Genomic DNA, 27,646 nt, shown 5'->3' on the forward strand with positions numbered 1-27,646 from the left:
ATCTGACAAAAAAAAGTCTGCTAGCAGTCCCTTACCTCAAACCAGTTTTCTCCCTCATTCTCTGCATGTCATTCAATTGCCTTTAAAGTAAGAAATGTAAGTCGTCCTTTCTCCTACTGCTTGCTTTACTTATTTCCATTAAAAGACTTTCAGGGCAGGGAGTACCTGTTACTACATTTATATGCAATGTCTAGCATAACCACCCATGTCTGTACTAAGATTGTGAGACAACAGCAATAACTAAAACACAGGAAATGCATAAGTATTTCCTGTTCCAGCACACCTATTTAATACTTTTAAACCATAAACATTAAAAGCTTTAGATGAGACACCCGCAATATTTCAGTGCAATCCTGTAACTGTCTAAAAGATCATCTGCGCGTATTCAATTTTAACAAACTTTGCAACTTAATTTCATTATTTCATAATTTTTGAGTGGATAAGAAATAGTTTACTTTACAATACAGACAAATTTATTTAATTTGGCTTCCTACAGAGAGAGAAGAATAACCAGTGATAAACAATGTTTTATTTGGTGTGTATTCTGAAATGGTTCCTGGCTTAGCAGTACTGCCTTGCGAACAAGAGAAAAATAGATTAAGTGGGCCTCTTTCTTTACACATATATCATTCATCTTGTAAACTAATAAAGTTAAAAAAAGGAGATTCTACATACATCAGAAACCACTTATAGAGTAAGAAACATAACCAAGACAGTTACTGAAACCATACAAGGTCTTAGGTAAAATATATGGATTCTGTTCAGTAGTTTCAGTGATCCAAGATGTAAAGCTAATGTAGACGTTAGACTCTAACAGATCTCACAGGAGGTTAGGTTATGTCTTTGTGGGAAAGGCCAGACAGACCTAAACTTCTTCTGCTTATACTCTGAGCTGGCTAAGCCTATACTAACTGTGGTCTGGAGGTTGGATAGCTGCTTCCAAATTTTCTGGTGGTATTACTGAATATTAAGGTATTAAGACTATTGCACTAAGCCTGCACATACTCTAATACTCAGAGGTCAGTTCTTTCTCAGTAGGTGCTAGGCTGTCAGTAAGACCAAAGTATTATTGAAATGTTGAGTAAAATCATTAATTAGCATAAGAAATATCACCTGTCTTTATTTAAAACCATTTCTTTGTATTTCTTTTATGAAATAAGGTTTACTCTCACATGTTTTGCTAGCTTCATTTATTTGATTTGATATTAGAGAAAAGAGCTGGGAGGGACAGAAGGAAAATATAGCCTATAGCAAGCATGCAGCCTTTCTGTACAGAAGAGAGATGATTTTCAAACAAGTTTTGTCAGTGTCTATCTGCTTGTTTGTCAGTCAGATACCTGTATGGTTGGAAATACGATGGTATGACAAGGAAGAGCCCACTGCTACTGAAGCAAGTCTTATTTTGCTGCGGGTAATTCCCACTGAAGCCTGTCTGCAGATAAGAGGGAACAGCCCTAGCAATAAAGCCATAAGTCAGTGAGGCTTCCTATCCAAGACACCAACTACTTTCTGCTCAGTGTTAAAGGTAGCTAATGTGGGCTTAGGCACTCTTGATTACAGAGAATAAAAAATGACTGTAAAGGAAGACAAATAAAGATAAAAATTCTTAAATAATTTTACACAAAGAGAAATTAAGCTGCAGATGAAGATCCAAACATTGACTGAATTTGGGATAGGAGATGCTCTTCTGGACCTAGGCATTTGATTTGGGTCAGTCTGGGAAGGAACCAGGTATTTGGTGTTGTTCTCAATACTGGCACCTAATATGTGCCCGTAGCTAATGCTATGTTAATGTGATGATAAAAAAGAACATTTTCTAAAGTGGTATGCCATCAGGATATGGCATAGCTGGATGACCATGAATACAGTGGAGTTTACTAGTTTTAAACATCGATAATCACATTCCTGTTGGTATTATTTTCTACTCACTTGCTATAAGGAAGCAACTAAAATTTTAATTGGCCTAATGTACAAATTATGCAGTAGAGTGCTTATGATCATGTAAGAAATGAACTGAAATATCAGCAACCAATGTTGTCAAAACTTTTGTGTTCCACACATTCATAAGCATCTCCTTTGTATTCTGACTAGAATATATTCATAAATGCCCTCAAGACAGCTCCTTTTGTATGACCATTAAGGTACTCCAATACCATTTGTCAGCAGAAATAGTGTATTAGAAACATCAAATACTTTAATATTAAATATTAAATTTAATTACAATGATGTAATTTATTTGAAACAGATAATGCAGCAATGTAAGTGGCCTTTCTCTCTATTAGCTTTTATTCTTACGGAAGAACTGAGCAGAAAAGAACTAATTTCCATATTTCATCATATTTATATCTGTAAACCACTATGATTTTATCCTCAGGCACTGTTTTGTACTTGTACTTGAAGAAAACCTTTCCAGTTCAGGTATGGTTACTGGCTGCTGCTATGTTATCTTAGTCTTTTTTGCAAGTCCATGGAATTAATCTGATTACCATCTTTTTTGGTTTAAACTCTGAAATATAATGTCTGTATTTTGCACTGACTGATGCTTATTTCTAAGCACACTAAATAAAATAAGCCTGAGGAAGAATAAAATTTGACCTATAATTGACTGGCATTTTAACCAAGGCAGTTCATTTCCATCTTTGATGGGCAGAAAACAAGACACATCATAGATCATCTTGGGGGCCTTTTCATTCATGTAGGTAATGTCTGGTAAGGACAACTGACTGTTCATTAAAGAAGTAGAGTGGAAAAGCAGAAGGGAATGAATGCCAGTGAGGGAATGCTTTATGAAAAGTTCCATGCACAGAAGACAAAAAGAGGTATTTTACAAATCTTAGTCAAAACAAAACAAAAAGGGTCTCAGCAGCTGCAAGAAATATTTTCAAATATTATATTCACTTTCATAAATTCTGTTCCTAATAAAGTTCCCACAATTCCATTAGCTTGTGGTTAGGTGATCCTATCTTAGTGAATCTTTTTTAGTAGGCACCAGATTTTAGATATTAAATCACAGAATGATAAGGTTTAGTGGACATAGTATTTTAGAAATTATCCAGTTTCTGAGCACTGCAGACAGCACGCTGGCTAATAGCCCATGGTCCTGAGTATTTGGAAGACTCTGAGACTTGTACAGTTTGGCCTTGTGTGCTCTGATGTCTCTAGTATGTTTTGGGGTTTTTTTTCTTAATTAATTTTTTCACCTATAATGGAAATCAGGTATTTGCAAACATTTTTACGCTCCAGGTCTTGATATGTATAATTTCATATTACAAAAAATCATGGCTTTTTGCCAGAAATTCAACAGCTAAAAGGACCAGTAAAGTTTTTTCATCAGTAAAGATCTTGAATAGGGCATGTATATCTATAGGCAGTGAAAGAGGAACGGTAGAGGTACAGATTGAGTGCAAAATATGTTTCTGGCTCAGGGTGAAGATAGCAATCTGGTATGTATTTGGCCATCTCTCCTGCATCCTATATGTATCAAATGTTATGGAGATACATAATTCTAGATTACCTTGGCTGTTCATTTCAGTTAAACTTAAAGCTGTGAATTTGACAATACAATAAAGCTTAAAGTGAAGATATGTTAGTTGTTTTTACAGTAACCACATGAACCAGGTTTTGTCCTGTGCTTCTCCCTTGAAACAACCCTTTAATAACGTTATGGGAAATTTCTACAGATTCTCATTATTACTGTGTAACTGCCATACCATTGAAGGCCCTAGTGTATGGGGAATGCACTAGTTGCTGACAACAATTCTCCCAGAGGAATGGAGAGATATAACGTAACAGCCATCTGTGCAAGTAGAAACACTTCGGAAGAGGAAGCTAGCTGACTCAAGAAGAACCTGTATTCCACATGAAGTTAAGAGTTTATGGGGCTGGAAAGTCTCAAAATACAAAACAGAGAAACCAAGGTTCTGATAGTAATCTTGAAAATAATAACTATTTAGGCTTGCAAAGTACAGTTAGCTGAGTTAACTCAGCAGAAGTAAATCCCCCTTACTGTCAAGTCCTGCTAAGCTAGACTTCATCCAGAATGTGCCATACCAGCTTAGACTCTACCAATGTTTTTGAGCAACCCATTAAATCAGGCCCTTGAATTCATTTGCTGAGTGAGTGTTCTCCCTCCCACCCTTGCCTTGCACTGCACCACTGACAGGAGCAATACTTTATGTAAATAACTTCCAAGTGGAGTTGCTCATTATTAATGCAGACAGTTTTGAAGGTGAAAGCAAACAGCATTTGGCAGCAAGAACTTTTAATGAGCCTGTCATGAAGGAATTCAGTCTGCAAAACACAAACTTATTTTTTAGCACACTTGAGTGACTCTGTGCCTCTGCATTTCTGTCCTGTACGCTAAACATACAAATATCTTTTTAGATCCACTTCCCCACATTACGAGTTTTACTCATATCACAATACAGCTTGTGTTATGTGCCAAAAAACCAGCAGCAGTAGAGGAGGATTTCTTGGATGGTGTTTATATCTCTGCTGCACATCTACAACATTTGAAGACAAGGCAAACAGAAAGATAAAATTAGAAATGTGAATTGGGTGAATTCTCACTTTGCAGGTCAAAATTTTCTGTTAAGGTAAACAAATTTCTCACAGCAATCAAGAATTGCTGCTCCTTTATGAGTTTCATGTTTCTTTCCTGCTATTGCTTCCCAAAGGTTATTTATATACTCCATCAAAGAGACTCTATATTTCTCTAATTTCTCCTATTGATACATAAAAGGACTCAAGGCAGTAAGTGAATGAAAACCTAAACGGGCTCTTTTCAGAGCAGCACAAAAGATATCTCTGATCTTTCCTCAGGGATCTCTGGGGTCTTGGGGAAGAAAGGCTAAATAGAAAAGTACAACCAAAAAAACCAGGAAGAGAGCTGTTCAGGGAGGGGCAAGACACAACCTCTGTAAAAATCACCTTGAGATGGGGGGCAGACAGGGGTAAACCCACCTGAATCCTGCTGCTAGCCACCCAGGAAAAGCAGCTGTGGGTCTATAGCAGAAGCAACTGGGCAGAGCACAAAGAAAGAGGACAGGAAGAAAAGCTGCTGGAGCAGGAGGAGCTGACTATCCCGGGAGCACCGTTTCTCAACAAACAGCACTTCCAACAGAAAGTGTTAGGCACATAGAAACACAGACATATGAACATTTACAACTAGGAATGGAAAACACAGTTCAAAAGAGTTTCTTTAGTTAATGTATGCACAAAAGATGTAACACTGCATATTGCCAACTCAGTCTTTGCTTATGTACCTATCTCCTGTCAGCAGCTCTTTCCAGACTTCTCATGGCTTTGGTTTCCCTGGAATTCTGTCTTTTATGTACATACGTGTGTATATATATGTGTGCTTGTGTGCATGCATGCATGTGTTTATAGAAATATATATATATGTATATAAAAAAAACATTTGGAGCGTGAAAAGCCAGCTACTCAGCTTGCCAGTACACGTCTGCTAGACCTATATGTTAGTCCTTAGAATTCACCGCAAAATCACAGCTGACAGTTCATAAATCGTATGGGAGGGATGCAGGAGCATGGCAGGACCAGCTGGAAATAGTTGGGGCCAGAGCAGTGGGGAGAGGCATTATTCCAAATGCAGCTAGTAAAAAAGGGCCTGGGAGGGCTGTCCTGGCACGCAGAAGGTGGGGCAGAGCTTGCGCTAGAGAGATAGTTTGGCTCCTAGAAAGTCCAAGTTGGGTTTGTAAAAGTACTTTACTGCCAAATTTGCTTTCTCTCACTCCATCCATGTGGCTGGTGACTGTGCCTGAAGTTCATTTCCTTTTAAATTTTCTGTGCTTCTCCTTTCCTGTTCTTTCTTCTCTGTCCTTTTTTATTTTTAAGACTCACATAAAATGTTCATTCTCTGTGGTTCAGCTACCATGCCTTCCTAAAGCACAGTTTAGGAAAACCATGGTATCACTGCCTCTTTTCTAGCCCAGCGTAGCTTGACCTCAGCTGCCATTGGTTCTGGACACAAGTTTTGAGCCCCACTGCCATTTCAGTCCATGCCTCCCTCTTTCCCTGCCATGAGCTACAGCTTTCTCCTGGTCCTGCCTTCACTCTTCTTGTGTCCTGCCCTGCTCTGTTGGAGGTGAGGATCAATTCCTCTTGTCCTTCGTCCCCATCTTTGGACATACTTTATAAAGCATCTGTCAGATCAGTAGGACCTGGCATTCTCTTCAAAAGTAAAACAGGTTAATTAAAGTACCACTTTATATTTTAACCAAGCTTCATGTTAGGTCTTAAGAAGAATTTCTCTTTCTGGAAAGGCTCAGATTTTGCTTTCAAGATCTTTTTTTTCTTTTATTTTGTGCAAAGTGTTACAGAATCAAAATTAAGTACAGCTGCCAAAAATGTATAATGGAAATCATGAATTTACAAAATCTAATTTGCACTTCATGTAATAATGCAAGTATTTTTTAATGAGTAAAATTAAAAGGCAAATTAATATTGGAGCCCAGCTTGTAACTGCAGCTAGGGAAAAATCAGTTGAATAACTTTCTGTTCATATTATTTTTAAATACTTGTAAATCAGACTGTAAAATTTCCTCATATTTTTCAGAAAAAGAATGAAGCAACAGAGAGCCATTTTGAAAAAATAGTTGTATACAAAACCCCCCAGCAAAGCTGTGATAAGGATCTTTGTTCTACAGGCAGCTATTACCATATGGGAAGCAACACTGGAAAAACACGTGATATTCTTAGTTTTGTCTTTATTTTGTTTATATTTTGTCTATATTTGTCTATATTTTGTTTTTAAAGCTCCTGCTCCCAGAGTCCTGTGATTGTACAAGAACACCAACTTTTTTTTTCTGTTTTTTTTAATCTTTGTAGTCAGAGACCAAAAATGTGTCCCAGTGCATAATGAAAAAACAAAGGCATTTAATATGGACTGAAATTACTGTATTAAGAATAAAACTTCTACTAAAACCAAAATAATTTTGGAATGCTGACATCTGGCACTGAATTCTGGCAAAGCCTGAGAGTATCAGAACAACCTGCTTTTGAGTGAAAGGGACACGAAGAAATGTTAGATCTATAACAACATTACAAGGAACGGTAATCTTAGAAACCTGACACTCCAATACACTATGGACAATCTTCAGACTTGACAGAAAGTCTCCTTAAACTCCAGGAGAGTACTTGGTAATTTAGACAGTAAACAAACAGTCGTCATCATACTTACAGTGGGACGAGGATAGGTTGCAACAGAGTCAATCCTAATGCTGTGAGACTTATGCCTATTAGGAAAATAAGAAGCAGAGCTGTTTCATCTATAGACAAAGCAGGCACTAAACAGTCCTTCAGTCCTTGTCTCACTTGGCTTTGGTGATTGCTAAAGGTATTTGCAACTTGCCAGTGTTTCAAACTGGCTCTTCCATCCACAAAGCACTTCGTAGCCTAAAAATAGGTGTGTTCTTGCCCTGTGATAAATGTGAGGGTTTTTTTGGTTTGTTGGGGTTTTTTGGGGGGGTGGGGTGTTGGGTATTTTCTTTTGTTTTGTTTTCGGTTTTGGTGGGGGTTTTAAAGCTTTTACATCTTTGTCTGATCTTCCACCATTTTTTAAAGGCATTTGCCTTTCATTTAGCAGAGATAGGAAAAAACACTGAGCTATAATATAAGTGCAGAGACTTAGAGTCAAGCTGACTATTATCACATAAACAGAGAACAATGCTGAGGTATACTGGAATGCCAGAGTACCTTCCTCTTCCCATTTCTGTACTTTGATTACACACTTATAAATGTTACGGATTAACTACTTCTCTCTAGAACTTGTTATTCATAAAATAAGAATAATAAGCTTTCAGCTTTCTCTCTCCCTTGTCATTCTGTCCTATTCTGCATCTTGAAGACAGCTTTCTCTATTAATATTCATTACCCTATTTAATTAACTTGCCCTTATTATTCAGGATGAGGTGGGATCCATGGACAGAGAAAAGTTTGACCAGCCATTTTGATAATAGCTCTATGTTAGTGGCCCACTGCACTGAACAAATTTGCATAATAGTGTCATCATGTTACAATACTATGCAAATCCTTGCCCACTGATTAGCTAACAGTACCTCTTAGCTATTGAGAGCTACGAACATAATTCTTGCCTCATGACAACACCGAGCTTAACGCATTTTTGTTCTGGGCCTTTTTTAGAAGCACAGTTTTGTAACACTCCAACTCTAAGAGAAAAATGAATTAGAGGTACAAAGGACCTTTTAAAGCCATAAACCAAGCACTCTTGCCAGAAACTCTCTCTCCACCTCTGCTTTTCCTTGTGATAAACCCCTGTGTTTAAATCTGCAGTGAAGTTTCTCTCATTTGGAACAAATTACAGGAATGTTCCTATTAAATATTAATAACCTTCCAAACCTTCCCAGGAGTAAAAGAATGTATTTCTGTGAAGAATATTAAGTTTACAAAACACATTTAAAGGCTCATTAGAATTACTATCAACTTATGCTTTATACATTAAAATGTTTTAAATCTCAATCACCTCTAAAAAGGAAAAGAGACAATCTGCAACACAGAACAAGCCACATTTTACCTATTTTAAGCAAGAAATAAATGCAATATTTCTGGAAGAGTTCAGCCATGGCTGAAGTTCAATCCCATTCAGAACTTCCATGAGGGCTGGTAAAAGGCACAGCTTAGAGCTTTAGAAAACCTGCAGAACAAAAGTACTGGACTACAGTGTGGTCTGTGCTAACACAGTCTCCACCTGCCTTGGCAACATAACGCTGCTTTAGAGCTGTCTGGAAGATTCCTTGTAAGAAGATCTGTAGGTAACTTCTGTATCCTCTTTCTATGACTGTGGCAGACATTGTCTTCTGGGGCAGACATCAAAGACACCTAAAGGAATTCCGGTAGCTCTTTGTATATCATACCTTAGGCAGGTATTTTAAGATTCTAAGGCTTAGCTGAAAAAGTACCTGGCGCTTTCTGGAGAACTTCACCAGTGATGTATCGAAGGCGCAGAATGCCACCATCTTTTCTCCACTAGCAACGCAGCCCTTTCATGCCTTTCAGGAAGATCTTCCCTCCCCTGACACAGAACTATTGAGAGCTGTGTTTGCAGGAGAGTCTCCATCAAACTCCCCTTTCTTCCCCTTTTAACTCCTTTGCCCTCCAACAGTCTGTCATCACCAAACACACCATTAATATGTGACTGTGGGTGAGACCTTTGAATTCCCCATCATCTTAGCTTTTTCTTGGGTCTGATTGTAGTGGTTAGTAATTTATGTTTCCAATGATGGGTATTATACAGTGTGGTCAGCTGGCCAGAATGATTAAAGAACATTATGTTCCAGGTCAGTTATTCTGTTGTCTTCAACACGTTCAGATGAACCTGTCCAAAATGTTTCTGTGTTAAAGAGAAAGATGGAGAAAGGATAGGTGGCACAGGACAGATTATGTCAGCCATCAGGTGCTGGAAGGTTTTTTTACAGCATGGGTGTCCACTGCTGCATCCAGACAGCTTGTGACACAAAGGTGATTCACAAAGACCAAGAATCTGGCTCCAAGACTTTTAGACTTTGAATGACTTCTCTAGTTCTTTCAAAGCTGATCTTTAATTAACAACTCTTACAAGACACCAGAAAATCTATTTTTCTGGCTTTTAATTATTTTAGTTTCCTTGTCAAAAAATTAAGAGGATACATCCTCTATATGAAAAAGATACTTTTGCCACCAATATGCTGTTAGAATTATCTACACCTACATAGGACTCATCTATTAATGTGGGGAATCTTTAAATTGTATTGAAGTCACCAAGAAAAAAAAGTCTCACCAAAACAAGATGTAATTCTTAGATACACCATAAGCACTGCTAGAATCTCTTCACAAAGGAAAGAAAGGTTAAAGATGCCAAATAATAGAAAAAACAATATAATCTACTGTCATGGTTTAACCCCAGCTGGCAACTAAGCACCACACAGCTGCTTGCTCACTTCCCCCCCGTGGGATGGGGGAGAGAATTGGAAGAATAAAAGTGAGAAAACTTGTGGGTTGAGATAAAGACAGTTTAATAGGTAAAGCAAAAGCTATGCAAACAAGCAAAGCAAAACAAGGAATTCATTCACCACTTCCCATCGACAGGCAGGTGTTCAGCCATCTCCAGGAAAGCAGAGCTCCATCACGCATTATGGTTACTTGGGAAGACAAATGCCATCACTCTGAATGTCCCCCCTTCCTTCTTCTTCACCAAGCTTTATATGCTGAGCATGACATCATATGGTATGGAATATCTCTTTGGTCAGCTGGGGTCAGCTGTCCCTGCTGTGTCCCCTTGCAACTTCTTGTGCACCCCCAGTCTACTCACTGGTGGGGTGGTGTGAGAGGCAGAAAAGGCCTTGACGCTGTGTAAGCACTGCTCAGCAATAACGAAAACATCCCTGAATTATCAACACTGTTTCCAGCACAAATCCAAAACATAGCCCTGTACTAGCAACTATGAAGAAAATTAATTCTATCCCAGCCAAAAGCAGTACATCTACTATATGATTTAGGGTGGGTTTTCCTCTAGAAAATATATTATTTAAACAAAAGGCCTCTGTTCTCTTGCTTGTCAGTAAATACCTCTGCACTATGGCTGCATATCACAAGGTTATACCTAGAAAACTTCTCTAATGTCCTGGTATTTGATGAGAGAAATGTAATTTAATAAAGCACAGGTTATTCTGACAAGGAAATATTTACTTACCCTGAAAATGTCTCAGCAGCTGACATAGTTTAAAGCACATCAACCAATCATGACCTTTATGTTGTTCTAGTTTAAGATGGTAAATTATTAAAGAGAGAATTGTAAAAAGAAGTTAAATATATCAGGTGTGATTAATCTATGAATCTTACATCATCTCAAGTACAGTGCCCTTATCCTTGCATTCTCTTCTTGGGGAGTTCTGGCATAAAGTGACATAATTAAATTAGATTTCAGCTAAATTGCTGTTTAATTTGGCCCCTGGTCTCTCTTCTTTCTTAGCTCAGACTGGTTGAGAGCTATGTGTTTAGCATATGTATAATCATATTTAGCAATTCTAATAAATTCTTTGTAATTTTAAACTCAAACTTTTGAGAAAAACACAGTCACACCAGCACACATAATTGCGAGACCTATTACAATAGAATAGAACAGTTCAGTTGGAAGGGACCTACAATGACCATCGAGTCCAACTGCCTGACCACTTCAGGGCTAACCAAAAGTTAAAGCATGTCATTGAGGGCATTGTCCAAATGCCCCTTAAACACTGACAGGCTCGGGGCATCAACCACCTCTCTAGGAAGCCTGTTCCAGTGTTTGACCACCCTCTTGATAAAGAAATGCTTCCTAATGTCCAGTCTAAACCTCCCCTGGCACAGCTTTGACCCATTCCCATGCATCCTATCGCTGGATACCAGGAAGAAGAGCTCAGCACCTCCCTTTCTACTTCCCCTCCTCAGGAAGCTGTAGAGAGCAACGAGGTCGCCCGTCAGCCTCCTTTTCTCCAAACTAGACAATCCCCAAGTCCTGAGCCACTCCTCATAGGACATGCCTTCCAGTCCTTTCACCAGTTTTGTTGCCTTCCTCTGGATGCATTCAAGGACCTTCACATCCTTTAAAAATTAATAGATTTATTCAAATATAACAGTAAATAATATATAAAATTAAATACAAATATAAATACAGTATAAATATAAATATAATATTAATAGTTCTTGGTTTATTTTAGTAATGAGAAATTCAGTCTTTTTGCATACAGCAGCTATTTTGGAGTCCTGGCCACTGTGCAATAGAGTGTGGTACAGCAGCTGGTATCAGTACCACCATTACAGGTATATATGTTCATATAGGAAGCAGAATAAAAAACACATTATCTCATTCTATTACTCTCTCAGGAACGGTCACATTTTGTTCCTTTAGGTTTTTGTCCAAAGAAATCCTGAAATAATTAGCAAGTTTTATTTAACAGGTAAGTTTCCGGTATCATTGTAAGCAGAACACTGAACACCCCCACTGACAATCTGAAGCAGAGACAGGTCATGATCCAGCACTAGAGGAAATGCGGTGATGTTACTTCCTTAATCACTGCAAAGCTATTTTATGAGTTTGGACATATATTTTTCTTTTTTTAAAGTATTATAACATCACACTGGTATAAAAAATGCTATATAAGTTTCCGTTACATAAGGATTTGGCCCTAGGTGTAAACACCTCTGAGAAAAGTCTTCAAAAAGAGTGGTCATTAAGTTGGATCCCGATTTTACCAAATTACCAGCATATAAAGCTACTAAATATATTTAGGGGTATTTGCTGGATGCGCTGTTTTTAAACATTTTGCATACTTGGGCTTTAAATATTTGGGCATTTACTTTCCAACCTCTTGACGACAATACAACTTCAGCACACTTGTCACCTGCCAACTAGGTTGCAACAGACTTTCCTGTGCAAACTATAACTTTTGTGAGAAAAACATAGGCATGTAGGTAGGTGTGAGTATGCAAATTCACATGCCTGGACAAACTAGAAGACAGGTAGTTTTTAAAGTCTATTTAGGCAGAAATAAACTTACCTGTTCTTCAGCCACTTTTCTTAAGCATGCATTAGTGGCAACCACCACAGAGAAAGTACTAGACTAACTGGACCTTTGGTCTGATGTAATATAGCAATTTTTATGATCTTACAAAACATTCAAGAAGGCTCAAAACTAGTATTTAGTGTCAGGTGTTATCAAAACCTTGCTAGAAAATCTGATTTTTTTTTTTTCCTACAAAGAGGCATGAGCAATGGGTTTCAACAGCAGGTCAAAGAAAGACATATTTAATCAAAAGTTTCTTCAATAAAAGGAGCAATAAGTGAAGCAAAGAACAGGTATCAAAAGAAGAAGGATATTAACTAGGAAATTTTCCTCCTATATTTATATTTCAAAAAGCATCAGGCAAACAAAGTAGCAGCAAGATTTCTACACTTGAAGGAATAGGTTTTGAAGTTTTACAAGTGACTAGAGAACTTGGCAAGAGAATCTAGAACTAGTTCTTAACAAAAAGTATATGACAAACTTTATAAATGCATAGGTGGCTGATGCTCTTTGAGAAAAAGAAATGTCCAGAAGTCCCCATGCAGAGAAGTAACTTCTGAAAGGAATTCAAGCTTTCAGGTGCTTTGCTGGATGAAGACTAGAATGGTAATCACATTCTGGGATCAAATCTTAGATGAACAAACATTACTTCTTCGACTTTTAAGGGAATCTGATTTTTTAGACTTAGGTAAAGAAAGAGAGGTGAGGGTTAACATCATTTGTAAAACTAATACTTTGTGTTTAGAAATTCAGAAAAGAATGTGAAACTGCTGATCTTTATCATTTAGAAGTGATGACCATTTTTACCTGCTACATACGAATAACAGTTTGCTGACTACTCACAGACAGTAAATAATATGACTCTATGGAAAAAAACGAATCAAATAAGATTTTTATTCACTAAAAATACTCATGATTTTAGTGCAAAATTAACTGAAGAAATAATACTGCCACTCTGGATTTTTGATGCAATGTTATTTCACTGAAAAATGCTGAGTTATCCAAATGAACTCTTGCTGAAGTTTATGTTTGTGTGAAAAATTTCATTACAGCAGGTAATTTGATCAAATCCAACCCATCAAGGAATTACTGGCCAAAACCATAAAATAACTCCCACCAGAAATAGGTACTAGGTCATAGGTTGTAGAAATCCATGGAGTAACAGAATCATAAAAACATTGGCTGAAAGAGACTGTTGGATATGGTACGCCTGACTATCCCAGGCTGTCTTCTGGTTCACATTTACAGGTTTACAGAGCACAACATACACAAAAGCACAAGAGATGCCGTATCACTTTACACTTGAGAATTTATGCAATTATTTTGAAGATTCGCTTCTATTACGTCACCCAAACACAACAGATCCTTTTAGAATCCAAGTAGATAGATTTCTCAGTTTTCTGAGGAACTCACAGAGTTTCTAATTTTACAGTGCTGATTTTATTTTCCTTTGGCTTACTTTTTAAACAAGTGAAAGAGTGGATTATAGGATCCAGTAACATGAAATTTTCAAGCAGAATACAGTTAGAGAAAAAAAATCTTCTTGGTTCTGTAGCTGTAATAGTTACTTTATATCCACGCTTTTTTTTTTTTTTAAGTTACAAAATATATGTTTAAAGACAGAAAACCTAGATCATATAATTAGTAAATTAATTAACCTTTTAGGAAGATCCAAAATCATTTATGCTGATCAAGTAAAGGAGGACAATTCTATCAGTCCTGAAACTGCAATGTCATCACAAGAGGTCAAATCAAGTACCAAAGAAAAATGGAATGAAAAGATTTTGACCTGTTAAGGTAGAAAGCCTGATTGAGATGCATCTTTGTTTCCAAAAACATTCTATAGTTATTATATGTATTACCAGGCAGAATGATTGCCATAGGTTATTTGAAAAGTTTTGAATGCAAATATTTCAATAAAATAAACATGCTGTTATAATAATTTCTAAAGGTAGGATTTAGATCACATATGAGGTACTATAATTAGTGTTATTCTCCAGCTGTGATTTTCAAACTACAGGTATTTTTCCAGTAATCAGAGTTATTCTGTCTTAATGCATCATAAAGGAACAGGCAATTATGGTCTAATGGAAGCAGAAAAATGACCAGCTGTGAAATCTGTAGCAAGTATAATTATAATCAGAGCTACATTAAAGCACTAGCTACTATAAAACCAGACATTGGGCTTATACACAAAGAACAGTCTAAAAACAAATTGAGTGTAAATAACTTTCAAAGGGCTTCGTTGCCTACAGTGCAGCACTGACTACATTGAAGTAGTAGATGTTTGATGACAACAGTTCTGCTTTAATTTACGCACTGTGCTATTTCTTCTCTAATTTAAAAATTCAGTAAAACTAAGACACAGCTTCCTGGAAGCCACCACATTCTACTACAGCTCTATCCCATTCCTTCTCAGATTTCTAACTGTCACATAATAGTAATTTTCTAGTAGTTGTAGGGTTCATTCATTAATTTGTAAACAATATAGTCACATAGGTGCATGTTTCTGTGTATATGCACAAATTTATAAATATATATATGTATATAATATGTGTATAACATAAATAAAACTTATATATTCCACTATTCCTACTGTGACACAAAGATTTTTTTGTAAACTTGCCCTAAGTATTATGTCCGTATGTCAGGGATGAAGAAAGCAAATTTTTCACATTGCAAATTTGTGCCTACTGTCCCAGAATTCTGACTGACCTCATTAAAGCATGAGGAGAAGAAAATATACCTATTCATAATTGTTCCCATATACAATTACATTTCATTAATTATAAACAAAGAGGAGAGTTACCTTACAGAAGAGTTAAACTCAGCAGTATGAATCAGAGATGCAAGCATACTAAGACATTGTAATTATTTCAGTCTCATATATTATTTACTAGAGAAAATCAAATATAAAGTTAAATGTAAATGATAGCCAATCAAATGAATATTTTTCAATCACAGATTAGACCAAATTAATTTCAAAAGCCAAGTTAAGGAATCCCTTGATAGAGTGGCTGTTAAGTACACAGCAGAGTTAACTTAATTCAGGTTCCTTAACTGTGCCTCTCCAGGCCTCTTTCACTGCAAAAGACATCTTTTTGGGTGGACGTGTATTTTTCCTGCATGCAATCTCTGCCTTTAGCTGCTGCAACCTGAATAGAAACTCCAGTAAGCTTTTCACTGAATATAACACTGCCCAGCATATTAACTGGAAATTGCATTATTAGACACTCAACCATGTGTTCTTTGATCCTAGATAAAAACTGAAGATTATTTCTACCCTGATTTGATTAAATTGTGGGACATGTTCTCTCATTGTGCAGACATAACTGAATTATCATCCATCAGCTGACAAAATGCTACTGTGACTGACAAGACAGACTGACAGCCAAAGAGTAGACTTGAATAAAGAAAGATCAAAGTGAGAATTGACCCCAGAAAGGAGCTTTTTTCTGAAATACTTTCTAATATACTGGGGGGGGGACTGTGTGTGTGGAATCTGAATTCTGGTCATTTCACATGTAAGCACACTCAAAGACTGCTGCTTCAAGGAAGTAAGAAAGAGGAGGATACTTTGTCAGAGTTGTTTATTAGTCAGCTCCACATAGGCTCCCAGGGGTTTGTGTTTCAGCCCACAGCACAAAGCTCAAACAGAAGTTGTTGATTTTGCTAAATCTAACTGATGCTAATGGCGCAGGGAGGGAGGGGAAATAGCCCTTTCCAAACATCTGCCATCGCAAAAAGCAATTTCAGAAGATGGCAGAACTCACTACTTAAACCTGGAAATTATATTCAGTTCTAGAAGCATTGAAATGTGCTTTGGGTTTCAAAGTCACCTCTACTGATGAGCAGAGGCAACAAATGAATGTGGGGAACATACAATTTTTCTCCCATTTCTTTCCTTTTAATCCTCAGTATGATGAAAATGTGATCTTTATGACACACAATTTTGGCTGAGATGGATGTACTACAATCCTTTGTTTTGTACTACATTTTCTTTGATGCCATGTACCATCGAAGTTACTGGATGCTGCAGGAAGTTACATGTTCTCCAAACTTATGAAAATCAAACTTCTCTTCTCTACCTATACAGGAGTGTCTGAGTACTTCAGGTACTCAGTCTTCAAAACTGCTAATGAGAACAGCTCCATAGGACAGCGTCAGGTGCTCAAGAAGGCTGAGGATGTAACTGACACTAAAGAAATAGCAATGATTAATAGAATTTGAAATCTAAAAGGAAGGAGGCCCAATTCTGTCCTTAGTTACACAAAATAGTTAAAGAAGCACATATAGCTCAACGAAATCCAGACTGATGCAAACCAAAGTGAAGATCTAACATCCCAAATGAAAGAATTAGAATTTTGAGTAATTTAATTCTATTGACATTGGTTTCACCATAACATTTACCTTTTTATATAATGCAGTGCTGTATTTATGTGTTTCTATGTTTTAACTATATTGACTTCCAAGTAATTACTGAAGAAAAATTATGTGGGTTTTGTTTTGTTTTTTTTACGAGGCTATTTCAGTGTTAGACCTTCCCCAAAGCAGATATACCAGGAGCAAAACCAACTCAAGTATTTACAGAAAAATTACACAAACCATTGACTCATCACCAGATACTATATAGTAAAAGTTCAAGTGGTTCCAGCGTGGATGTTTCATAAAAAAGTATGACATGTACTTGACAATGTAATATAGAGGAATAGTAGATTCAATCAATAACTAGTTAATGCTTTTAAATCACAAATTTAAGCAAAATACACTCAATTTAGTCACTTCATATACCCAAGCATGATCTTAATCTCACAACACTAACTGAACTTGGAGCAAAATTACTAACCACAAAAATTATTCTCTGCTCTCAAATATTTTATTAGACTTACCGTATGCTCATCTAAAATAGAAAACCTGGAATGTCAGAGTCACCCTGTATTTTTTCAGAACATACTGTGAATTAACAAGTCTTTTTAAAGACTGCTGAAAATAACCTGTTATCCATTCCAACAATGCTTAGCAGAAAAGTGTATAGCAACAAATCTATTATATATAAATATATATAAATAAAAGTCCCTCCTTTAAAAAAAAAAGTATACAAGTTCAAACTTAAAATTGTCAATTCCATTTTTATATAGGACAATTTAGGCTAAATTCTACCAAAAAGGGGGATAGGGGAGGAATATAGTGTCTAAGGTAGGTGGTATACTTTCAACCTGTGAGGTCCAAACAGATATCTGTCTTCTGCTCCAACTATCACCCCAGGATCCATGTAGTATGATTAGGGCTAGTGAAGTCTGAACTGACTGACGAGTGGCATGAGGCATGGGCAAGGGTATGGGTCATGAGGCACCAGTGACAATAAATGAAATGTGCATCCTGACTGATGACCTAAGATCATTCATATTCCATGATGGTGGCTCAATATAGGAAGTTCAGAATTGTTTGGGAGTGTGTTTGTTTGTTTATATTTTAATTCAGTAAATAGTATAACAGAATGCTGAAATCTCTGCAGGGTGCACTTTTTGTCTTTTTTAGTGCTTGATACAACAGCTATACTTTGCAGTTTAAACATGATGCATTGTCCTCTCCGTCTTCTCTCTGACTCTTAAAGATCCTTTGTGCGTTAATAACCTATTTATTTCTATAGTACAATGAAATAGGTAAGCTGAATAACTCCTAGGTGGAGTGTCTGAAACACAGAATAGCTTGAGTGAATTGTCCATGTGTAGCGGCACAGCATATTAAATCCAAGACCTCTTTTAACCATGCCAGCTTTCCTCTTCTTTTCTAACTCTCTTGCTAAGAGTGACTGAGTCCTTAGTAGAGTTCATTTGCTCCTAAAGCAGTAAAATCTGCTGTATACTATCATGACATATCTTCCCTCTAATAAAGAAAACGCAATTGCAACACAATGCCTGACTGCAGAACAAAGATGCCTCCCACTATTATATTATTTACATTTACACTCAGAGATGTGTAATGGGTAATTCATTGGATTACATGACAAAATTTGATAGCATTAATAAAAATTAATTGACTTAAGGCTAAGGACTGAATTTTAAGAAAGATATAGTTAAAAATGTTTACTTCTCTAAATATAAATAACTTTTTCTAATAGGTATCTTGTATTCCTCTGCATTTTGTATGTTACTAACCATACAGAATAAACTTGTAAATTAGATCTATGTCATTAGGAAACAACAGCACAGATAATATCCTCTGTTATTTAGCATATAAAAATGCATGCTATATTAATCCAAACTATAACCTAAACCAAAACTTAGATCAGGTAAGACAACTCTTTATTTTCAAAAAATTTTTAAGAATTAATCATGATGTCTTTTTTAAATGAAAAACCTATCACATCATTTTGCATTTTTCTTAAGCAGGGATCATAACTGCTGCATATTTTTAGGAGGATTCACTACCATGCGTTTAAACAAAAATCAAAAGAATTGTTTACCCAAGTTGTCAAAAATTGAAAACCTCAACATGAAAATCTTTATCTTCAGAAGATAATTGCCAACCACAGTAATGAGGATGTGTTGCAGTGTGAATTCTAGTGCTATCAGCAGAAGAGGAATCTGTTACACCTCTTGCTGCTGAGGCTTGCCTGTTCAGCTCCAGTGCAGCATCTCAGGCTTTCAGCTCTGGAGGAAGTTCCTCTGTTCAATCTCAGTATCTGTTGTCCAAGCTGGCAGCCACCACTCACATACGACAACTCAGCAGTTGTCAGTTTGGGTACTGTCAGTTGGATCCTGCAGCTCTGATTGTCCGCCACATGCCACTGCACTAAGGGAGAAAAGCTGTGGACTGCACAACACCAGAGCGTGACCAGCTTCTGCTTACCAGGTATGGTAGTTCCTCCATTCATTTATCCACTACATTTCCAGCTGATTCTCTCCTGTGTCTGCTTCCACTGTGCATGGGGCAGCTCCCTTAGCTCAGCCCCAAGACCTTTAGCCCTTTTCCACTTAAGCCCTCTGATATACTCTTCTGCTATACTGCTTACAGTGAGCCACTGACCTCTTGTAATCAACTATTGCAAATTGCCCCATTATGCCTCTGGTCAGTATCACACTGAGCTCCTGAGAGTAAGAATTGGGCAAGTCTCTGGAAAACAGGAAGCACAGTGTGGGCACTGCTGCAAATAAAGAGCAATAATATAACAGATTCAGATGTTTTCTATGCAAAGGTGTGTATCATGGGTAATATGAAGTGGTGCTCTGAAACTAATCTAATTGTGAACTGCATACTGTTCCCAACCCCTGCCGAATGCTCTCAGAAGGCAATCTATAAATTACATTAACATAAGTAAGGTCATTTGAACTACACAGGCAACAGTAGTTGAACACAGAAGAGATGGCCTTATCTGAAGAAGATAATTCAGTTTAGGCCAAATTTTCCATTCCCCACATTTAATATGAGCTGTGGGTATAGCTAATACCTATTTGGATACTCAAACACATTTTCCTGTGATTCGTGGTAATTTACTTGTTAATACTTATGGTATTTGCTATTATCTAGTTTTTGTAGAAGCATCACACACATACATGATTGTGATTTCTCTCTTAAAATCCAGGAACTGCCAAGTAGCTCTTGAGTTGTTCCAGTCCTGTGTGGTGTGGAACATTTGATCCAGCAAAACACTTACACACAATCTTAAACACAGTGTTTAGAGAGTCCTCTGTTAGTAGAATTAGTCAGATGCTTAAAGGTAAAATAAGCCCTAACTTCATTACTATTGTCTAAAATGAATTATGATGTTTGGGTTGGAGTCATCTCTTCTATACAAAATTTTGACTCCTAGAATCATTTAGCAATTGAAAAAATGACAGAAAAGACTGATATGAAGTCATTTACTTTTCTCAAATCAGCATTAATAATTATTAATTAATAATTAATAATCCTGGATTGCAGGACTTGTTCAAAATCCCAGTGAAGATCAAGAACAATCTTTCATCAAATGTAAATCATAGATAACAGAAAAAAGTTAGGGTGGGGAAATTTTTGCCTAACTGAGATTAGAATCCCTCTGACCCTGAAATGAATTCCAGCATAAGAACTTTGACCAAGGCATCAAACTTTGACCTCGGAATCAAGCGCTTAAAGCAGAAAGACTGACTACAGTCTTTCTGTACTGTGAGGCTACACTCCCAATGCTTAGTGAAATATTCATGTCTGACGGAGAATTCAGGTGCCAAGAATACAATCCACAGCTTTCCTGCCTGGCTTCGGCTGTATGTGCTCACCTTATCATTTGTAATAGTCCTGTTAATGATGTCATTGTACACATGTAAAACTTCCCCCTCCTGTCTAAGTCAAGGATCCCTCTTGTTATATGTAAATATATTTGGAAATCACAAACTAGAAACCGGTGTACCTAAAATCCCAAGGAGCTTCCCTTAAAAGCAGATTTTTACACATGCTGAGAGTAACAAGTTCAGCACAAAACACTGCAGCTACTGCCACTTCTCTTTTCTAATGAAAACCACAGTTCTGTGGTGGCTATGGTGTCTGTGACCATTTTTATATGGGAACCTCACAGTTATAGCTCTTATCCAGGAAGGAGAATAAACGGCTCAATGCCCTGCTCAGTCCCAGAGCTGAAGACTGTTTCCCACTGCTCAGGAAAGTGTTCTTATCTTTTGACTTCCCTCACCTAGTGAATGCCCTCTCTTGTCTCTGGCCTTAGGAATTCACATTGCTCCTTCAGTGAGGCAGACAGATATAGAAGGAAATTACTTATGTCTTCTACTGACAGACATGGAAGGAGAAGACTTATCTCCAGAGCCTGCAAGTTGGACTTTCCCCATGAAAATGAGAACAGTGGCTCTGACTCCTGGTGGCAGTGAGCACTGAATTCTCCCATCCTGGCTAAATTCTTTAACCACCACCACCACCTCCAACAGACTGGGAATAAACTGGTTACTCAACATACAGAGAGAGAACATAGAAGCCACTTAAATCCAGCAGATGTTTTCATGCATTCTATTGGTTAGGTGAAGGAATTCCTGAGCTAGACTTTGTTGACATTTGCATTTTTTAAAAACTGCTGCCTATAGTGATCTCTCCCAGTTTAAAAATCTATGAACCATACTATTTTATATATCCTACAGAGAATTCTAGGGGACTATCCAGGGAAAACTTGAAAATAATAACAATAATAAAACATTGCTTTGCCTTTCCAATCCCTTCATTCTTTTTTTAACAATTCAATTTTTATTTTTTTACTAAATCTAGGCTCCCTTTCCCATGAAACATTGGACCAGGTGATCTTTCGAGGTGCCTTCCAACCTGGGCTGTTCTATGCTTCTGTGCTGTGAATTCTGATATCATGTGTGTAACTAATTCAGGATCACAAAATTTCAGACCTATCATTTCCCTTGCTTCCTACTGCTGTTTTACAAATACCAGCCCTTAACACCACGCACCCATCTGGCTGTTTTCAGTTCTGGTCCTATGTGTTAAGCTACCTGTATGCACTAGGAAATGCAGTTGTCTAATGTAGGTATATGATTTCCACTCTGGGAACCAGGCCTCTAGAAAAGGTCTTGGCACATCTAAAGCACTTTATGGATCTGCGTCTTAATGACTAGGAAAAAGACAGAGTAAAACCCCCAAACTGCAAAAGCTGCCAATCTGTGTTATAAAGAAACATAAAAAAAAAAAAAAAAAAAGAGTGTGTAATAAATTCATATGAACACAAACAGTAAACAAAGTAATGATAAACCTCTCTGCTGTAAAACCCAATAGCATGTGCCATCATCAATACACCGGAGGATAGCCACTGAGCTGTGGGCAGACTTCTTTCATAATCACTATGTGAAATTGGCAACTTTTTCCCCACATCTGACATGTGCTACTGTACCACGGTTATTTAAATTTAGAATAAAAGCAGAATGAGCCAATCCCTAATTTAATAGGAAAAAAGCAGACTAGAGCTTGAATTTTTGAGTGTGATACTGACTTAGAACAAAAAAAGGATTTAAAAAGAGACCAGGATTTTGACTGTTTACTAAAAGACATGAATTACCAGGCCTGGAACTTGTATTTTTTAACTGGACATTCAACCTGCCAATTCTGGGCAAGCATTGAAAGTCACAGTTTATTCTTTAAATAGACTAACTTCAGAGTTGAACCTCACTGCAAATTAGAAAAATATGAATAGCTCATAAAATACCTATTTGACTTGTATCAATAGTGATCGAAGTAAGCAATAATCTAAGCATTCCTGCACTAAACCTTTGCCAAAAATTATGCCCTCACTTAAAGAAAAAAAGAAAGAAAAAGGAAAATGCTATTCAGAAAACAAAAATTTTAAAACACTTTAAATATCATGAAACAAAGAAAAAAATGAAGGACAGATTTAGTGACAATACAGTCATGCACACACACATTATTTCCACATGAAAAACACAGCCACGGTTACAGGCAATGCAGCTCCTCTTACTAGGACAGGCTTTGCACAGAACTCTGATACCCATCATAATCCCCCCTTCCTTTTCATATGCCTTTGGCAGATCTACAATCTACACTGCTACTGTGAGGTCAGGAAATACTGGCTCTCAGGGCCATTAGTTGCTAAATCACCCCTTCCAGTCTCATTCAAGTATTAGCTTTGTATTACTGGGTGCAAACAAATTAAATACCATGCTGGAGAAACAGCATTTTTCAGACTGAGGAACAGTCACAGAGCATACCTCTCTTGTTACTGGAAACTGAGCTTTCTACACAGTACTTGCAGCTTCCTCCCAAGTGTCATTCACTATCTTGACAAGATGTGTTATTTAACAAATGGAAACAACAGAATTAAGTTCAAAGACCAGGAGCTTGAATATGTAGTTATTACATAAAACCCACAACAGTCACCATGAGTAATTTGGATTTCTAATTTTACCAGAGTGTTGGACCAAAAAAAATGGACTCTGAACTTAAAAGACAGAGCTAAGTGTTCTTTTTTAATACTGTTGACAGATGTACCATCAGTCTTGCTTAAGGTAAAGACAGATCTGTTACTTGAATGGTTTCACTCATAATATATTTTTCTGTCATTCAGTACGCCTTTCTATTCTGTTATATATTCTTGGATTTGGTTGATTTTGTAAACACAGTCCCCATGAACTAATTCATCTCATTTAATGTTCTTTCTTCAGAGCTTCCAAGCCTGTAATATTACAAAGAATTATTTCAAAAATCCTCAAAAGTAAAAAGTTCAAAATTGTAGTTCCCAGAAACTTCTAGCATAGATTGCCTAGCATGTTCACCCAAAGCAATCTGTTCAGAAGGCAGACTTTTAGATTTATATTGTTTTCTTATTATTTTGTGTTAGACTTGTATTGCTTTCTGACCTATGGTGGATATTTACTTCACTAACACACCAAGTATTGTGATGCCAGTTTAGCTTGAGCTAAGGAGGTCTGGAAGTCATTACTTTGTAGAGCCCAGTAAATCAGCTAAAATAAAGCAGGTTACTTCATAGATTACTTTTTTCTTCATACATAAAAAGTATCCTCAGACAACTATTACGACTCATTTGATTGACAGCTTTCTTTCTAAATTATTAAATAGGTACTTTTCCACATTGTGTATTTAGGAAGAGAACTGTATGAAAAGCAAATACAGTAGCCAATTTCATTTATCATGCATTTTTTTCTTCCAAACTTTTAATAGGAAATAATTGCACTTCAAGCCCACAGAATGAGTAAATGTTTCTGAACTGAACTAAGCACCTAACATTAGCTTGTTTCTTGGTTTTGTTCATGACCCTCCAGGCTGACTTTCAGTATTCTTAGTGTGAAGGTTTTCACCACTGACATTAAGCAAGTATTTTATTTCTTGTCTGTGTAGTTCTCCTAACATTTACTCAGGAGATTTTTTCCCATTTAGTCAAAAAGTGAAAATGTTGTCATCTAAACCATACAACCAACATTTGCCTAAGGAGGACTGACCAAGTCTGCTACAATTGGCAGTATTAAAAAAGAACACTTACCTCTCTTTTTTAAGTTGAGAATCCACTTTTTTCTTTTTGTGGAGGCCCTAACCATTCTGAGGCGTTTTTAAAATTATTTGTTTATGTTTGTAAACGTAGCACAGCTACGTTTAAAGTTTTTCCCTCTGTACATCTTTTATTTGCTTCTTCTCATGAGATATTGCAAGGTTTCATATTTATGTGAATTTCTAGCAAGACTCTCCTCAAGCCTGCTGAAATAGATGGGTAAGTTTGTAAGGGCTGTAGAATTAGGCTTACAGCACCTTCAGAATAATTTTAATTATGCCAAATTGAAGCAACACCAGCTCCTTTGTATTTTTTTCTTTTCTTTTAAGAGTTTGTCTTTTTAGTTCCTCAAAGAACAGAACAAATGAATGCGAACTCTAGTAGAAGAGCATATTATTATTTTAATTGTTTACTTTCCTAATGATATTTTTTAAAGGGGAGGCTGCATAACAGCATTTGCATTACTAAGGTTCAACTACCTATTTTAATTTGACAGGAGTATCATTTATTTACTGTCTGTTGGGTAAATCACTATAGAAATCATCTTGACACCAGACATTTAAAGAAACAGCTTTTCATGTCCTTTAGACTATCTATGGTAGGCCAGATGTCAGAAAAATCAAAAACATTTGTACCAACATCCCCACATTATATATCTTGATAAATGCATCTGACAAGAAAAAAAGAAAGCACCTTTGCAGGAAGAGGTTAATTTCTCTGTATTCTGAACTCACTCAGAAATGGTACAATCTGTGTTGTAGAGTTTTCTTAATATGAGGCCGTTTAGGTTAAAACAATCATTTTTTAAGACAGGGGTATTCCTGGATTTGTACCAATAATTTTTCAGGGTGAGCAGGGTAAAGGATTGATTTCTTCATGCTGCAATATATCTACCCACAGCTTCCTACTGAGGGAGAGGAAATGTTTTAGACAGTCTTCATTAAATGTGGGTGATTCATTCCAATTCAGCACCTCCACAAAAGCTCTAATGTAAAAATCTAAAAGCTGTTTCAATTTCCTGAAAAACACATCGACATCATAAATTCTCAGCTTAAATATTAAGGCTACTCCACTGAAATACTGAAGGTCCACATTTCCATCTATGAATGAAACTTGTATCTAAGGAATATTAAGACAATAATATGCACTTGCATCCTTTCTTTTTTTTTTTTTAGAGAAAACCCCTGAAAGTGATAAGCAATTTGAATTACACTTCAATATGGAAAATATTGATCTTCTCTGCATCTGTCCATGTCCCAAGGATAGTAACAAATGAATGCATTTCCGTTGCTTTCCTCAATGATCCTAAGACTACAAAGGTAGTCTTCTGGTGTATTACAGCTTGGTGTTTATATAAAGTCTGTTTTATCAAGACTTGTGGAATATACATGCAGTTATCACAGCAACTGGATTCTGCCAGAAATTTTGTCTTTTTCAGCTATATTTTAGGAACTTCTGAGTTATTTGCTAATAACATTTATGCTTCCACAAGTATATGGGAATACATGGCAGTATAAATTTGATCCAGATCTAGAACAGGCAGCTTGGCACATTTTTACTGAATTACCCAGAATGCACCCTTATAGAAATTAATTTGTCATCATGATTGTATATAATTTGCACAATGACAGACATTATTGATTTAATATAAGGTTAGAGTGACTCAGGTAAATATGATCTAAAGCTGTCTCATACAAAGGGATTGCAAACGTTTATCAAACACATTCGATCCTGCAAAAGAGTTTATACGAGTCAGTGCTTTCTATATGCAATAGTGTGGTGGCAACTATGATTCAATACTCAGTGCTCTACATCCAGCATTGTTTTCTCAGAAAACCACAGTCTGTCCTGAGAAAAGAGTGGAATTTGATAATTTTATCATCTCTTAGCCTGGAGCATTTCCCCACTCCAGCACAATTAGATTTTGCGCTTAATGTTGGTCTAAAATAAGCTCTGAAGTGGACAGAAAATGCCTGAGAGTTCATCCACATTAAAAGGCTATCTCGTACAGGTCCTGCTGGGCCTGAAAAATAAAGTTGTAGAAGAAATATTGAGAACACTTACGGGCTTGCTGCTATGAAAATAGAAAAGGCCTGAAGAAGATCTGGAGAATATCTAGTCAATTCATAGATATATGCATATAAACAGTCCTTCTCCACACAAATTTGCTCAACTTCCTTCTTGTTTTATCTTTTAAACACTGACATCCTCTGAGTTTCACCCACATTTACTGTTGGAGTTGGGACTTAAAGGCTAACTGACAACACAAATTAAGCTAGCACTTGGAGATGGGAAACTTCAAGTGTCAGTGTGCTCCAACTTAAATATAGGACCTAGAAAAGAAGCAGGAGTAAAAGTGTGGCCAAATCAGAAAGAAAAGCTAAAAGGTCAAGCAAAAGAGTTATGAGAGGTCTGGCTAAGATCCACAAGCAGAGGTGTGCACATGCTGCAAGGCCAGATACAGTTTGAAGGCAGGTAAAAGGTGAGGAACGCCAACCACAGAGTAACACGGGGTCCACAGCTAGAAGCAGACATGACAGAAGAAAGGCTAAGAAAGTCAGTCAGAAAGAGGTATCACCATTAGTGTAACAGAAAACAAGATCGGGAACAAGGATGAAGGTAAGAACTAAGTGGGTTGGGAGAATATGGTGCAGAAGCTGCTATACAGATCAGGACAGAGCCAAAAACAGGTGCAATAAAATAAGAGCTGAAGATAATATAAACCAGAAACTGGCTGAATAGCAATGGAAAACAACTGAGATTCCTTTACACATTAGCAGGGAGACAAAGTCAGGTGTGCGGGCCAGTCCTCAGCTGGTAGGGATTTGCTAGGCTGTCAGATGCTAAGGATGCTAACTGAAGCTATCTGAAAGGCTGATAGTTGAGTTAGAGCCTGATGGAGACACTCTTTAAATGGCACACAGCTTTCATGTGCCACAAAGTGTTGCAGAATTATTCTTCTGAGAGCTTCTTTCTATTACTGTAATAAAACAAGAATGCTTTATAAACAGAACATCATATCCCATTATTAAATTCACTTCAAAGAACGATGCTGTTTCATATTAAGTCCCATACATTGGCTTCCTTA

General features: G+C 36.9%; 1 protein-coding gene across 2 annotated transcripts in view; it reads right to left on the reverse strand.

The window, feature by feature from the left end:
• The window catches only part of RAB3C (RAB3C, member RAS oncogene family), a 142,272-nt gene that overhangs the window by 72,483 nt on the left and 42,143 nt on the right, over positions 1 to 27,646 (reverse strand). The window lies entirely within an intron of this gene.

Source organism: Gymnogyps californianus, chromosome Z, assembly GCF_018139145.2.
Source record: "Gymnogyps californianus isolate 813 chromosome Z, ASM1813914v2, whole genome shotgun sequence".
NCBI classification, from domain to species: Eukaryota; Metazoa; Chordata; class Aves; order Accipitriformes; family Cathartidae; genus Gymnogyps; species Gymnogyps californianus.